Here is a 16848-nt window from a genome sequence, read left to right as displayed (position 1 = left end):
GAAGAGCCTGGTTTTTTGTTTGTTTGTTTGTTTGTTTCTGTCCATATTAAAGTCCTTTCTCTTCCATTTGTTGAATTTGCAATTAGAGTCAGTAGTTTTCCAAAGGAAATTTGAAGTCAGCTCAGGCATCTGAGCATCATAGAGCATGGAGCAAGTGACTTTAATTTGAAACAATTTGAAGAGTAGATATTAGTAGTTGACCTTTTTATAATAAGTAAATCAAAGAACACAATTTTGAAAACACCTTTTCATTCTCAAGGTGTTCTACCTAACTTAAAAATGCCCTGAGGAAAAGAAAAGGACTGTTCCAATGGGTGAGTCTAGTTAGTTTTTTAAAAAAATATTTATTTATTTATTTATTTTAAGTGAGAGAGAGAGAGAGAATGCATGAGGGAGGGTCAGAGAGAGAGTGAGAGAGAGAATCCCTAGCACCCTCTACACTGTTAGCGCAGAGCATGATGCAGGGCTCGATTTCATGAACATGAGATAATAATCTGACCGAAATCAAGAGGAGGAGGCTCAACCAGCTGAGCCAACTAGGTGCTCCTCTTGTTAATATTTTTAAATAAGTCTGTGTGGGGTATCTGAGCTTCTCAGTTGGTTGAGTGTCTTCCTCTTAGTTTTGGCTCTGGTCACGATCTCACAGTTCATTGGGTTGAGCCGTGCGTCCATCTGCAGTGTCAGCACAGAACCTGTTTGGGATTCTTTCTCTCCTCTCTCTCTGCAACCCACCCTGCCCCCCCAACTCTCTCACTCTCTCAAAATAAAAAAATATTTAAAAAATTAAACAAGGCTGTGTTTATGATATAGTCTTTACCATTTCTCTCTGTGATAGTCATTTGCCAACAGGTTATGGTACTTTCTATGGAAACTCCAGTTTATAACAGTGAAACATATGAATCAGCATAATACAATGTTTATATGTCTATTGGCTATGGAAAGGAGGGTTCTCATCCAATTCAAGCTGTACTATACTTTGTAGGCAAACATTACAAAGACGGTAAGGAAGAGTTGGGTAGGTCAAGATGTACTTCTGTTTGGTATTTAGGTTGGAATATGATTGACTGTAGATGCATATATCACTCTGAAAATAAAATTTTGATAGAGGCATGTAAGAAGCATCAGTTGTCTGGGATCTGTTGTTTTAGGGTAGATGTGAATCACGTCACATACTCTCTCCTTACTTTTCTAGGAACATCTCCTAAAAGTTCATTCCTACTTGGAAATTAGTTGCAGCAAATAATGATGGTGTGCATCTGGTCCTGACAGTTCAGAGATAGTTGCTGTAAAAAAATTTTTTTCACTTACAAACATTTATAAGAGAAACCACCAATGTGCTTTAATTCTTTCAAATGGTGGGCTGGAGGAAGGATAATGGACAGTATAGAGGAAATTACTTTCATTACTCTTGTAATGCTAGTATAACTTTTAGAAGCAATCGACAAACACTCTTGTTTAACAGCATTTTGACAAATCTTTTCTTCGTTTTAGCTTACTTCACTAAAATAGTTTCCTGGGAGCCAGTGAATGAAGACTTTTAGATTTTTGATCGTTTCTAATAAATCACTTTCCATGCAAAATGCATATTAGATAATTCCATCTTTACTAAATCTTTACCATTTCAGGATATTGTCTATGGAAACAGTTTTTTATTCTTAGCTCATGGCAGGGGAATTGTTAAATAATCATGGCACTCTAGTTTGATGGGCCATTATGCACTAATTAATGACGTTTGTGACAACTTTGTATTAAACAAAAATGATGTTTAAATTATGTGAAAATGATTAACTGGGAAACAGAAATAAAACAACAGCACTTTTCTTCTTTTTTTGCAAAACTAAAACCTAAACCAAGAGAGCCTAGACATGATAGAAAGACTGGAAAGAAGTGCCCAAAACATTAATGGCTACCTTAGAGACCTTTCTCATATTCTTCTGAATTCAAATTTTAAAATAGATATACATAAAGAAGGCATATTATTAAAAAAGAGAAAAACACAAAAGCAGGTGTCCAGTTATTTTAGGAAGACTAACTCAGGATAAAGAATGTTAAAATAATTTAAGTAGTACAGGTATTGCCTGAAGTGTCTACAAATTACACATTGAAGCTGAGCTGTACTGGTGTTTCCTATCCAGTTTTGGAGGAAATCCACTGTTTCTGGTGGACAGAGAGCATTTATTTATAATTGCTACTCTCAAAAGCTTTCAAATAACAGAGTTTAGTGTTGCAATAGTCGTAAGGAAAGTGTGTGACTTTTTATTCAAGCCAAAAGTCAAGGTCTCTAACTATCTAAAAGGAAACTTTCTGTTTTTCTATAATTTTTCATTTTGTTTTATTGAATTAGCTACTTGAAGATCTAATAGTTAAAATACTAAGATTTTTCAATGAAAAACACATACTATCTGCACTCTAAATTCTCACATGAGGAAATAATCCTATCATCTTCTTCAGCTCTTCTAAAGATATCAGTTAAGACAATTGATACTGAACAGAAATGAATGGACCTGCTAATTCTCAATTTATAGATTTTATAAACTCTAATCTTCAACTAATGTATCAGAAGTAAAAATGTATTTTTTGGCTTACAAAGAGAAATTTACCTGTGATGTACTAGTATCAGCCACTTCATATAATTTTTATCATTTAATCTTTACAATAAGCCAAATGTTATTATGAATTTTACCAATGAGAAAATAACTTTGAAATTTCAAAGGTTAAGTTCAATGATCACTATCTTTTCTTTTTTAAGTTTTTATTTGCATTCTAGTTAGTTAACATACATGTAATATTAATTTCGGGTATACAATTTTAGTGATTTAATACTTCTATATAACAACCTGTTTTCAATATCTTCTAATTGGTAAATACTAGAAGTATGATTTAAACTATTATTTTTATGATTCTCAAGCCCATGTTTAACACTATGCTACCTTTACTTATTGATAAAATTTCTTCTTATAAAACCACTATTTAATAAGGTGCACTTAATTTTCAAGCATCCAAATGATAAAAAGTACACATAAAATATAGTGGAATCTTTGAAAAGCATTGAAGGCATTTATTGTCTTCCATTTGTGAAGATACTATCCACAATAATGAATTAAATGGAAAAAAAAAGCCAAAGATTCTTTCTAATTGTTTAGTGTGGACATTAAGTTCTAGTATGATAGAATTGATTTGTTACATAAATGGGAAACAAAAAAATTAATATTTCTTCTTTTGCCTTGGACCCCTACAAGCTCAAAATAACACTTATAATTACTTCAGCTCCCTGTTACACATGTTTTGTTTCTAATCTTGTTTTTATCATAAATACCTTTAATTACAAGTTTCCTCAAACCCTTATTGAACAAATTTATGTGTGATTAATATGTAAATTATTGTGGGTCTTTCTCCAGATGATTTTTACTTAAGACTTTAGAGAACTATATACTTTATTTTTATTTATTTATTTATTTATTTTTAATGTTTTTTATTTATTTCTAGGAGAGAGAGACAGCGTGAGCAGGGGAGGGTCAGAGAGAGAGGGAGACACAGACTCTGAAATAGGCTCCAGGCTCCGAGCTGGCAGTCAGCACAGAGCCCGACGCGGGGCTCGAACCCACGAACCGCGAGGTCATGACCTGAGCGAAAGTCGGATACTTAACCGACTAAGCCACCTGGGCGCCCCGAGAACTATATACTTTAATATAGTAGTTTAATATAGTAACAGACCCTATTATTTATAAGGGTCTGTTGCATTGTAGGCAAATTTCTCATCCTCACTAGCCTCACCTATGTTCTATTTTGGAATTTTTAAATAAATTTAAATAATATCCTGCTCTTGAAGACAATGCCTGGAGTTTTGTTTTGTTTTCCCTTTACATATCTATACATATTTTCAAAATCTGACCAGCAGTGATCACCTCAAAAACAAAAAACTTCTTATATATATTGACAGGATGTTTTCCTTTAGAAATGATATTAGTAAAACTTTTCTCTTTATCTTACCTCCTGACTGTGTTTTAAAGTCATTATCCCCATTCTATTCTATTAAGTAATAGAAAAGATTTCCAGGAACTTGAATTCCATTTGCCTTTTTCAGTTGAGACCAGAAGATTCTCACTTTGAAAGATGGTTGTTCTCCTTCCTAAAAAGAAATGTGAGAAAGAATTGCGACAAGCAGACCTTTGGTCTGCACATGAATTTTCCTAAGAACATGTCAAGGAAAGAAATATATTAAAAATAAGGACCCATAATGCAACTCTGGTTTCCCAGGATTTGTCCTAAAGTTGATAATTACTCGAGAGATTCAGCTTCTCTTGGAAGTTAATTTAGCACTTACTGTTACAAACTTCTTTAATCCCTGAGGTTATAAATCAGAAATTTAGGATGCTCTAGAGATAAAAGTCCCTGGCTTCTGCACATTCTAAAGACCCAGTTATCTTCACTGAAAGAGAATCTTCTCCAGCCATAGATTTCTTGGAGTATTCATTGAATGTAGCTGTATTTGATGGCTTCTCCGGAAGCTGGGGTTGGAATCAGAATATGTACAAGAGGTCTCAGGGGGTTAACCTTTTCCCAAGAATTTGTTTTTCATTTTATTCCACAAATAATACTAGGTCAATCCTAATAGACTCCTAACTAGTCATTTTACCTCTTTAAACTCTTTATTTTCACTTTTTGTTAATTCTAGACCACACATTACACATTTTTTCTTTATACCAATTTAATCATAGTATAAATTTAATTAAATTTGCTACTTTATAGCAATATTTTTGTGATTTTTCATAGCCTTCGTAATACTTTTTTAACATTTGAAGAAGATTTGATTAAGCGGAATTATTATAATCTAGCCTATAATTTAGCATTGTTGAATATTTTAATCTGTCTCATGAGATTTTGATATAATAACCAGTGATATCTATCTATTAGACTATCTTAGCTGCTTTTCCTTCTTCTGAAAATCAGGCATCTCCACGAACACAGCCACTCAGACACACACTCCTAGCAGAGTGAACAAGCCCCTCACTTTGTGCCCCAGGCTTTGTTCAGATTGCTGTTTCCATGCCATCTGCCCCTGGATTGCTTTCCTGCCTTTTCTCCAGGAGCAGCACAGTACCCCCTGGGCTCTATCCCAGCCAAGCCTGCTGACCTTTAAAACTCTAGGCTTTAAGCCCCACTGGTTGCAAGAACTCATGAAATGCAGCCCCTCTGGTTTTCCCAGACAATGGCTCTGAGGAAACATTCTCCTTGTGTGTGCTTTTCTCTCTCTAGCCTTTCTGCAAGAACATGGCTCTCTACGCTCTACAACACCCAGATCCTCTTTTCCCCCAAACCAGGTCTCTCTACTTCCTACCTTCTTCGAGGTGGCCTCTTCTCTCCTTTTAGTTGTGGGGTTTGTTCTATCAGTCTTTGGTTTCATTCTGGGTTATTTAGGACAATTTGGTAGTTACTTCGTTGTGTTAGTGGGATGAGTGGAGCCTAGGGTCCTCCTGCTACACTGCCATCTTCCTGCCTGCTACCTTTTGAAGTGGTTTTTCACACTCTTCTATCTGATGAGGGAAATTATGAAATCTTCACAGTATATCATTTGATGGACTGTCGTAGAACCGTTAAATAGTATGTTTGATGAATTTGTATTGATGCAAAAATACTTATGTTAAAATGTTACATGAAGGAAAACTAAAAACAAGTTTTCACCATTGTTTGCAAAGCCAAAACGTAACTAGGAAAACTAATGTGTCATAGACGCTGGGAAGATATATTTAAAAAATTATCCACAGTATTTTTTTCTGAAATGTTCAAGTTTGTCAAATAACTATGGATACGTATGGAAAACATAAAATGTTAATTTAAAATGAGGAAAAAATTGAGGTATGTTTATATTTATGTTAGAAAGTTTATTGATAGTAAAAAGTAAAATCTCTATTTAAATAACTTAAGCAATTTCTTTAAGTCTGGAGATTACACACTGATGCTGAATTGCCCTGCATACTAATTAGGAAGTTTTGTACATTCTAGGTGATGACAGAAAAAATGTATTCTTTTATTTTTTAAAATATTTTTGGTGGGTATCACTTTATTGAGTCCTTTGGTTTTATAAAATTATGACCCATGTCCTAGCTTTAATGAGATAGGTTAAAAAAATAGTAACTAACCCTTTTCTGTTACAAAATGTAAAAGAACAATTTTATTGCTTGAAACATTGTTCTGAGATGACTTACTTGGATACTTCAATTAAGTAATGTTGGATATGGGATTTTGAGGATCCATTATGATTTGAGGAGAAGAAAGGAAAAAATGGGTCAAGAGCTCTGCTCTTAGGAAGAAAGCTTAGTCACATGGTGGCAGACCAGGACCTAAGAAGATGTGTCCAGGAAACAATTCCTTGTGGTCAGCTCAATGAACTTCAGAAAAAATGATGTTGGGTACTCAGCTTTTACTTGTTTACTGTTCAGGTCTTTGATTCCCCACTCCCACCCTACCCCTTGTCATTACACCTGTAATCAAAGTCTGTTTTACCTGGGTTACTGGTTTTATGGTGAACAAATTATATTCATTGTTTGGGTGAAGCATTTCAAGGAAGGGAGAGCACTCCCTTCAGAAGTAGAAGATGGCTGAGAATATCTAGGATTTTATACATATATTCACCATTACCTCCTAATAGTTTAAATTAGGTGGTGATTTTATGCCTATTTATGTGTGGGATAGGTATATCTGTTTAGGTGAATTCTTTGGAGATGCATAGAATATGGAGTGGGATTGAGTTACAAATGAGATGGTAGAGTTACAGTAAGAAAGCTGAATAGCTTGAAGGCTTCCTGGCTTTGTTGAATGGTTGCAAAATGTCTGAATTTCTTGTGAATTTCAAAATGCCATTCATATTCACATAAGTACCAGTAAATTCTGATTTTCAACTTCATTAAGTTTTAGATTATTTTGTATAATAAACACTTTTTCTTTTCACTAATTTAATAAATATGAATTAACTTCATATATAACCTTATATATAAATATATATATATAATTCTTTTAACAGTACCTAAAAATTTATGTTTTTACTCTTACTATTAATAACCAAGAGGTAATATAGCTATACATTACCAAGAGGTCTTTCTACTATATTATCAATAAGACATGGTAGGTTGAACAGAAGTATGGACAAGGCCCCTGGAATGTATTTAGATTAAGGATTTCTGTAATATATGATAATAGAGAATGGGATAAGACACATCCTCAAGACTCCTGATTGGCTCTTTGTAATACAGTATGCTTGTAATATAATTAAGTCTTTAGGGGATTATTCTTGAAGTTTTGAAAAGTTTTGAACATCTTTCCCCTGAAGCAATTTAAAGCTATGGCTTAGCAAAGCTCTAAGTCCCTTAGAGCAAGAAATATTTAAATTGCTTTCCCTGAAGCTGGGGAAAATTCTTTAGATAATTTCCTGTGTCTTTATACTAGGGCAGTGTTTCCATCTTGGCTTGAAGGGCAAATGAAATCTTCCATAGTCTCAAATATTTATTTTTATCTTACTTTTGAACTAGTACAGCCAAAATACATTCCCGTTGTAATCAATCATATTTGGCTGTAACGTACAGAAGTTTTTAAAACCATTTTGAGATAGTACCTTTGCCATCAATGTTTTCCAGACCACAAGGCCTGTGACAGTATGGTTACTCAGTGGTAATACCTTCAGACATAGAAAATTTTGTGCAGTCAGCTGCAAATAGAAGATGAAGCAAAACAATCTGCTGTGCATTGCAGCCTAGGATAGTTTATGGGTGCCTTGGTGGTTCATTAAGTTAAGTGTCCAACTCTTGATTTCTATTCAGGTCACGCATGGTCTCACAGTCATGAGATCAAGTCCCAGATAGGGCTCTGGGCTGGGAATGAGGCTTGCTTGAGATTCTCTATCTCCCTTTCCTTTCACTCCTCCCCTTCTGTCTCTCAAAAAATTAATTAATTAATTAATTAAAATGATGGTTTAGTGTCTTATGGAAGTATAAGTGATAAGTAATGCAGGATCAAGTTATACTTGCCAGGAGAGGTGATACATGAACTGATTCTTAACTTGTGAGTGAGATTTTGAGAGGTAAATAATATGAGGAAGGATATCCAGGAAGAAGAAACAATAACACCGTGGTATAAGACAAAAAAAAAATGACATGATGAAGGCAGGAAAATGAAAATCACCAGCATCACAAGAATATAAATAGAGAGACATATGGGGATTGGTGGAAGATGTAAACAGACCAACACAATGAAAGCCTCATATGCCATATGCATCAATCAGGGATTAGTTACAAATGATAGGATACATTCTGGATGGAAAGAAAGTATTTCACTCGCTATTGTTAAATGATAGTATGGAAGTGTTTCCATACAGTAATTACTTCCCAGAATTGTCAGGAAATTTATGTCTTCCATATCACAAAATCTTGATTAATTGCGAATTGGAAAAATGGAAAAAAAAATCTGGTGTACCTATTACCCTTGGAGCCTCAAGTGGTTTGAGACTTAACCCAGAAATAATGAAAAATTCTATAAGATGCAAATCTTATAAAAAGTTAAAGAATATTAAAAGCTAGGGCAAAGAGGAGTTTAGAACAAGGAAATCATATTGGGCTTTGGGTGATCCCAAGGAGACTAATTATGGCCTGAAAATGAGAAGATGAGCCCTAGATTCAAAGCAAAGTACCTCATAACAGTAGGTGGACAAAGGACTTGAGAATGGAACAAGAATAACAGCCAGCATTTATTGAGCTGTAATTTTGTTCTGAGAATTTTACTCACTCATAAAAGCATTAATGCATTTAGTGGAAAGGAAATGACCTAGGACAGAAGGATAGACCCTTAACCTGGTCAAAGAATAGTTTATACCTACTGGGACATGAGATCGTAATGGGCCTGAAAATTCCAATGAAACTATGTAAAGTGTCTTGAGTATTGAAAATGTGACTATAGTTATAGTACCTATTAGTCTTCAATTCTTATTTAGTGTGTAATACTAAACAAGTTAGAACAATTTTCGAACATACAGGGTTTGTCCTATGGCATCAGATGGTTTGATGTAGTATACCTTCAGAAAAGTGAAAGGAGAGAGGCCGTGAATCTCAAAACCTTAAATGTTGTTTATTTTGTGAGTAAGCAATATATTTATAAAGTGAAAAAATTTAAAAGTACTGAAAGACATACACTAAGCACCCTATCTTCTACTCCTGTTATTAAGCTATCCAGTTCCTTTTCTGCAGATAACTACTTTTGTTTCTTTTTCGAGATACTCTATATGTGAGCAAAAATGTGTATGTGTATATTATTACACATACATGTATAATCTTTTTTACACATGTGTCATATATACTATTCTGAACATTACTTTTCCCTTTAATATTTCTTCAAGATATTTCCTCATTAATGCACAAAGAACCCTATATTCTTTTTGACAACAGAATAGTATTCCTTTATTTCTATACTCCCTTTGCCTAGAAATGTGAATTGTTTCAACATCTGCTAATACAATACATTAACGAATCAATTTGTCTGTAAATCAGTTTAAACCTGTACCAGCATAACGTGATAATTACCTAAATGTAAATTTGTGGTCAAGGGTTATATGTATGCTTTGTGATTTTGATAAATATTGCCAAATTGTCCTCTACAGAGGATGCACTAATTTGTCCGTACCCTAAGAATATAGACGTTCCTGTCTCCTTGCCCTTAGGAGGCAAACCATGCCTTGTCCCTATGAGATATCAGTGCATAGACATCTCAAGAATGGGTCACAGTGAGAGATATTAGGAAAATTCTTGTATGAGAATTAGGAAAATTTTCTCTCTGTGATCTTGGTCACCGAGTTTCTTGAAAAATATTTCAATATATATTTATTTATAGAATGTTTATATATTTATGTTTAAATATATAATTATTATTATATATAAACTTTATTGTACCAAATAAAATAAAGATGTCAATTAACAACAGGCATAGGTTATATGTTCATATGTATGTATATTACTAATCTATATTTTTTACTTATATACTTACATATTACATGTTATACCTATATTTGTTGTACATAATACATAACTACATATTGTATATTACACATAATTATGTATATTATTTTTAGAGTATATTCTGAAATGTAGAATTCAATAGAAAAATCATGCATTTTGTCTGAAATTTTAAAAGGATATTTGATAATCTATAAAAATTTAGATAATCTATTTTTCACATTTTTATCTGAGGAAAATTCTGCGAATATACTGTAACCAAATCCAAATATAAATTAAAATGTGGTCCTGAAGACAATAGAAGAGAAATAGAAGAGGGAGGAACCAATGGTAATCAATGAGTAGATATAGAGGTAAATACATTGATGAAGACTGTCCATTACGTATAATGTAAGGGCTGAGGAAGAACTCTCAAAAAGACACATTGTAAGGGAATTATAAACACTTCTACATTATCTCACTGACATTTGGGAATTTGAGAATAGAAATGGAGGAATAAAAGTATTCTTGTAGTTCTGTCTTCATTTAGTGCTTGAGGGATAGTTTAGGAGATTAGATAGCACTCTAATGGAAAAAATAATCATTAAGAGAAAATGGTTTCGGATCCTCTAAGTCAAATTATGACAGTAGAGGAAGAAAAGGTATCTACTTACAGAAGGGCAAAATTGAGTAGAGTGTTCAAGTTAATGAAAATAAATAGTAAATGATAACCAGCAAAAATTAAGTGGGAAAAAAGAGAATGCCGTAACGTAAAATAAGTAAGTTATAAAAACAAAGTATATGAAAAGAAAACAATGAAGTACATTAAAAATTCTATTTTAAAGTGAATGGACTGGATACTGTCATAAAAGAGACTGTTAAAGGAGATTAAAAAATAATTAGCAACGAGAGGGAGTTAAACCCTAAGAGACTCCTAAATACAGAGAACAAACCAAGTGTTGATGAGGGAAGTGAGGGAAGGGGGAAATGGGTGAAGGGATGAGCACTGAGTGTTGTATATAAGTGATGATTCACAGGAATCTACTCCCAAAGCCAAGAGGACACTGTATACACTGTATGTTAGCTATCTTGACAATAAATCATATTTAAAAAATAAATAAATTGTTTCCTGAATTCCTATCTGGGTTGCCTTTTACTGATCCAGATATTATGTATCAAAATAAAACAATAAAATATAAAAAATTAAACCCAGATACACATTGCTTATAAGTAGTATACTTAACAAAGTGAGAAAGAGAAGTTGAGAAAAAAGGGATGCACAAAGAGTAGACAAAAGCAAACTAAGAGAAAGCAGGAGTGTAATAGCAATATCATAAAGGTGGAATTTAAAGTACAAAACATGAGAAAGGTTGATTAATAACATTCACAATTTATAACTGTTAACAGTCATAAACAACACAGAAGTATTTAAAAATCCCACCTATATAGGCAGAATATGCTTACAAATATTTATATAGGTTGATTAATTATAGATGACAGACTATAATTATTTCAAGATTTTAATAATAAATAAACTTGATTATATGTATACATGTATGCGTGTATTGTGTATCTATATAAAACCGTATGTCTCAAAGAGATTTTACGGTTTTTTGTTAACATTTATAACATGGATCAAGTAATTGGCTGCCAAAGTCTCCATAACTAGAGAATTTCTTGTATCATAATAAACTAAAATTGGAAATAACAAAAATCTAACACAAAATCTAACAATTAGTTGTTAGAGAAACACACACCTTGGTAACTCATGGCTTACAGGGGAAAAGGAAAAATAATTATCTAGAAGGCAATGAACCGAACATTTCATATCAAAATCTAAGTTTTTAGGAAACAAAGTTTTTAAGAGCATTAATTAGGGCTAACAGTAGATGAAAAGGTGAAATATTAAGGAGTTTAGTTCTTATTACATGAAATTAGAAAATCCAAATAAGCTTGAAAAAATTTACAAACAAAACATAAGCTCATAAAACAGGGGAAAAAGGTAGAAAGGATAAAAATATCCAAAGCCTAGGGGCACCTGGGTGGCTTAGTTGGTTAAGCTTCCAACTTTCGCTTAGGTCATGATCTCGCGGTTCGTGGGTTCGAGCCCCGCGTCGAGCTCTGTGCTGACTGCCAGCTCAGAGCCTGGAGCCTGTTTCAGTCTGTGACTCCGTCTCTCTCTGACCCTCCCCTGCTCACGCTGTCTCTCTCTCTCTCCTAGAAATAAATAAAACATTAAAAAAAATATTCAAAGCCTCCTTTCCTTTATTGAGAAAACCTATAATATAGGAAAATGCCTTGTGAGATGAATAAGAAAAAATATTAAGAATAGTTTACTTGGAGTCTATTCAAATATGTAATGCTGATTGTCCTCTGTCTACGTAGCTGTATAATATTAAGCTTTTTGGTTCTACTAATATTATTTTTACAACTTTTTGTTCCTCTCTACCTATAAGGTATTAAAGTATTAATTTTTTTCTACTTTCAGCATACCTGTTTCGACAGGCTTTTTTCCCTCAAAGACCTTCTGATACATGGTATCTAGCTGCTTTGGGCTTGGAATTAAATAACTGATTTTTAAAGCCATTTGAAAATTAAAAGTAAATAACCACTGAGTGAAATATCCATGGATAAAAGTAGAGCTGTACCTTTTCCTTTGTCCTCCTGGCTTTCTACCCATGAAGCATGTTGCTCATCCAGAAGGAATCTGTTATTCTGGAATGATGGATCTACCTTTAGATGGTTTTTACATTTGATTCTTATCTCGGATTTATATTCCTTTCCTCTGTTATGGTAACATTCAGCTTTAAAAACATTTCCTTTTATCATTTTATTTCTTCTTGATCTGAATTTCAGTTTATTTTTTATATTAGATTTTAATGATTAATATTATATCTTTTTTCTTCCCTCATATTATTCTCAGAATTTTTTATTTAAAAAACTGTTATTTATCTTATGGGTTTTTTTAAAATAATATCCTGTGTGTGTGTGTGTGTGTGTTTTAATTTAAATTCAAGTTAGTAACAGACAGTGTGTGTGTGTGTGTGTTTTAACTTAAATTCAAGTTAGTAACACAGTGTAGTCTTGTCTTCAGGAGTAGAACCTAGTGGTTCATTTCTTACATATGACGCCCAGCGCTCATACCAGCAAGTGCCCTCCTTAATGCCCGTCACCCATTTAGCCCATCTCCCCACCCACCTCCCCTCCAGCAACCCTCAGTTTGTTCTCTGTATTTAAGAATCTTTTATGGCTTGTGTCCCTCTGCATTTTTATCTTACTTTATTTTCCCTTCCCTTCCCCTATGTTCATCTGCTTTGTTTCTTAAATTCCACATCTGAGTGAAACCATATATCTGTCTTTCTCTGGCTGACTTTTTTCACTTAGTATAATACCATCTAGTTCCATCCACATTGTTGCAAATGACAAGACTTCATTTCAATCACTGAGTAGTATTCCATTGTACATATATACTACATCTTCTTTATTCAGCAGTTGATGGACATTTGGGCTCTTTCCAAAATTTGGCCATTGTTGTTAGTGCTGCTATAAACATTGGGGTACACGTGCCCCTTCAAATCAGTGTTTTTGTATCCTTTGGTTCAATTCCTAGTAGTGCAATTCCTGGGTTGTAGGTTAGTTCTATTTTTAATTTTTGATGAAGCTCCATACTGTTTCCCAGAGTGGCTGCACCAGTTTGCATTCCCATTAAAAGTACAAAAGTACTTGTTGCCTGTTTTCTCCTCTAGGGTTTTGATGGTTTTCTCTCACATTTAGGCCATTAATTCATTTTGAGTTTATTTTTGTATATGGTGTAAGAAAGTGATCCAGTTCTGCATGTTGCTGTCCAATTCTCCCAGCATCATTTGCTAAAAAGAGTCTTTTTTCCATTTGATACTCTTTTCTTGCTCTTAAAAGATTAGTTGGCCATACCTATTTTTCTCAAGCTGTTCCAAAAAACAGAAAGATAAGGAAACTTCTGGACTCATTCTGTGAAGCCAGCATTACCTTGATTCCCAAGCCAAACAGAGACACACCCTAAAAAGGAGAATTACAGGCCAATATCCCTGATGAATATGGTTGCAAAATTCTCAATAAGATACTAGCAAGTCAAATTCAACAATATGTTAAAAGAATTATTCACCATGATCAAGTGGGATTCATTCCTGGGCTGCAGGGCTGGTTCAGTACTCGCAAATCAATCAGTATGATACATCATTTTAATAGAAGAAAGGATAAGAGCCATATGATCCTGTCAATAGATGCAGAAAAACCATTACAAAATATAGTATCCTTTCTTAATAAAAACTCTCAAGAAAGTTGGGATAGAAGGAACATACCTTAACATCATAAAGGCTATATATGAAAAACCCACGGCTAATATAATTCTTAATGGTGAAAAACTGAGAGTGTTCCCCCTGATCGGGAACATGACAGGGATGTCCACCCTCACCACTGTTGTTTAACAGTTTTGGAAGTCCTAGCCTCAGCAATTAGACAACAAAATGAAATAAAAGGCATCCAGATTGGCAAAGAAGAAGTCAAACTTTCACTTTTCACAGATGACATCATCCTCTACATGGAAAACTTGAAAGACTCCACCAAAACGCTGTGAGAAATGATACATGAATTCAGCAAAGTCAAAGGATACAAAATCAATGTACAGAAATTGCATTTCTATACACCAATAATGAAGCAACAGAAGGAGAAATCAAGAAATCAATCCCATTTACAATTGTACCCAGAACCATAAAATACCTAGGAATAAACCTAACCAAAGTTGTAAAGCATTTGTATGCTGAAAACTATAGAAAACTTATGAAAGAAACTGAAGAAGACAGAAAGAAATGGAAAAATATTCCATTCTCATGGATTGGAAAAACAGATATTGTTAAAATGTCGATATTACTCAAAGCAATCTACACATTCAGTGCAATCCCAGTGAAAATTACATGGGCATTCTTCTCAGAGGTAAAACCAACAATCATAAAATTTGTATGGACCCACAAAAGACCACAAATAGCCAAAGTAATGTTGAAAAAGAAAACCAAAGTGGGAGGCATCACAATCCCGGACTTTAGTACAAATCTGTAATCATCAAAACAGTATGGCATTGTCACAAAAACAGACACATAGAGCAATGGAATAGAATAGAGAACCCACAATTGGACCCACAAATGTAGAATTATATCTTGAATTTGTTACCTCCTGAGTCCCGAAGTTGCATGACTTCATGAACTTACTTCTGGACATTGGAAGACATCAGGCTCAGACCAAAGCTTAAGTAGTTGCTGTCTACCAGGGCACAAACAAAGCATAATGCCTCTTTTTTTTTACTGAAACATTTTGTTTCTTTGGAACATGATGGCCCTAATAGAACCAGCCTTAGAAAGGTGACCATATGTCTCATTTTCTCAGAACTAGTCTACTTAACAACAGTTTCCCTGGTGTAATTAATAATAGTTCTCTCATTGCCAAGTGTCCTAGCTTGGATGACAAGAATAATAATTTAGTGCGTCACAGGTGGAGATGAACAAAAAGTTATAAAAATACTATACTAGAACCAAAAATTTTAATATTATATAGCAACCTAGACAGAGGACAATCAACTTTACACATTTGAATAGACTCCAAGTTAATCAGATTCTTTTAGTAATTACAATATTGTAAGTTCATGATTTTAACTGAGTTTTAAAAATCTGCAACCAGTTTTCATTCTGTCTTATAAAGAAACTAAGAAAATATCCTGATAGTCCAAGCCTCTTTATCTTACTTTCTAGAACCTTTACATTTTTACTCTTCATAGTGAGATATATAGTCCATCTGGGATTAATTAACAATCTCTGGGCAGATATCATGCTCTCCTGTTTAGGGTGTCCTAAATTGTTTTTCACAATTTACTTTGAAATTTGTTAATTTGCTTTACATTTATTAGACATCAGAGAGTAATGTAATTTTTACTTATTTATATTTTCTTCTGTTCAGTCTCACTAAAATCATTAGAAATACATTTTAAAAGATTCCTGGGAGCTTATTTACACCCAGTACTAAGAAAATGGGCTTTATATTTAGTATTTTGGAACTAGAAATATTTTATATCTTCTACAATCTGTTTGTTTTTGTTACAAGAAGAATCTTAATTTTTAAGGAATCTAAAACCTAGTTTTAAATAGTCCTTAGCCATTTTCAGGCAACAATACACTTTTCAAATAAAATTCTCTCACTTTTTCCTTATTTTTCTCAGCTGCTGAATTTGCCACTTATAATAGTACCGGAATTTACAATCAGTATTAAAAGTAATGATGAGTGATATAAATAATTAAAACAAAATTTTTGCTATTTATGAATGATACTATATCTTTATAGAATACTCAGATGGTCTACAAATATTGGAATTAATATGTAAATTTAATGTCAACTATACTTCAATTAAAAATTTTAAAAAATATTTCAAGAAAGTGAATTTACCAAGATTGTTAACTATAAATTTAGCATTGAAAAATCATTATATGCCAATAAGAAGAAAGTGGAATTTAAAGCACAATTTATAATATATCAAAAATGTAAAAATATACAATTAAACCTAATATAGGCAAGACATATAATATGTGCAAAACATTTATACAAGAAAAAGCAATAAAAATTATTGAAAGAAATTTTAAAAGACCTAAAAAAATGGATTGAAGATTCAGTAGTATAAATCTGTCACTCTCTCTAATTTGAAATGTAGGTTCAAGGCAATCTCAGAATTCCAGCAGGTGTATTGTGATAATAGACAAACAGACCCTAAAATATACAAATGCCAACACTAGCCAACACACCCATAAGGAAGAGATAATTTAGAGGACCAAAATCAAGTCTTATTATAGAGTTATAG

The sequence above is a fragment of the Hyaena hyaena genome, unplaced genomic scaffold (assembly GCF_003009895.1).
Source record: "Hyaena hyaena isolate Hyena2069 unplaced genomic scaffold, ASM300989v1 scaffold_888, whole genome shotgun sequence".
NCBI lineage: Eukaryota > Metazoa > Chordata > Mammalia > Carnivora > Hyaenidae > Hyaena > Hyaena hyaena.
The sequence above is the reverse complement of the archived record's forward strand: the minus strand, read 5'-3'. Positions refer to the sequence as shown.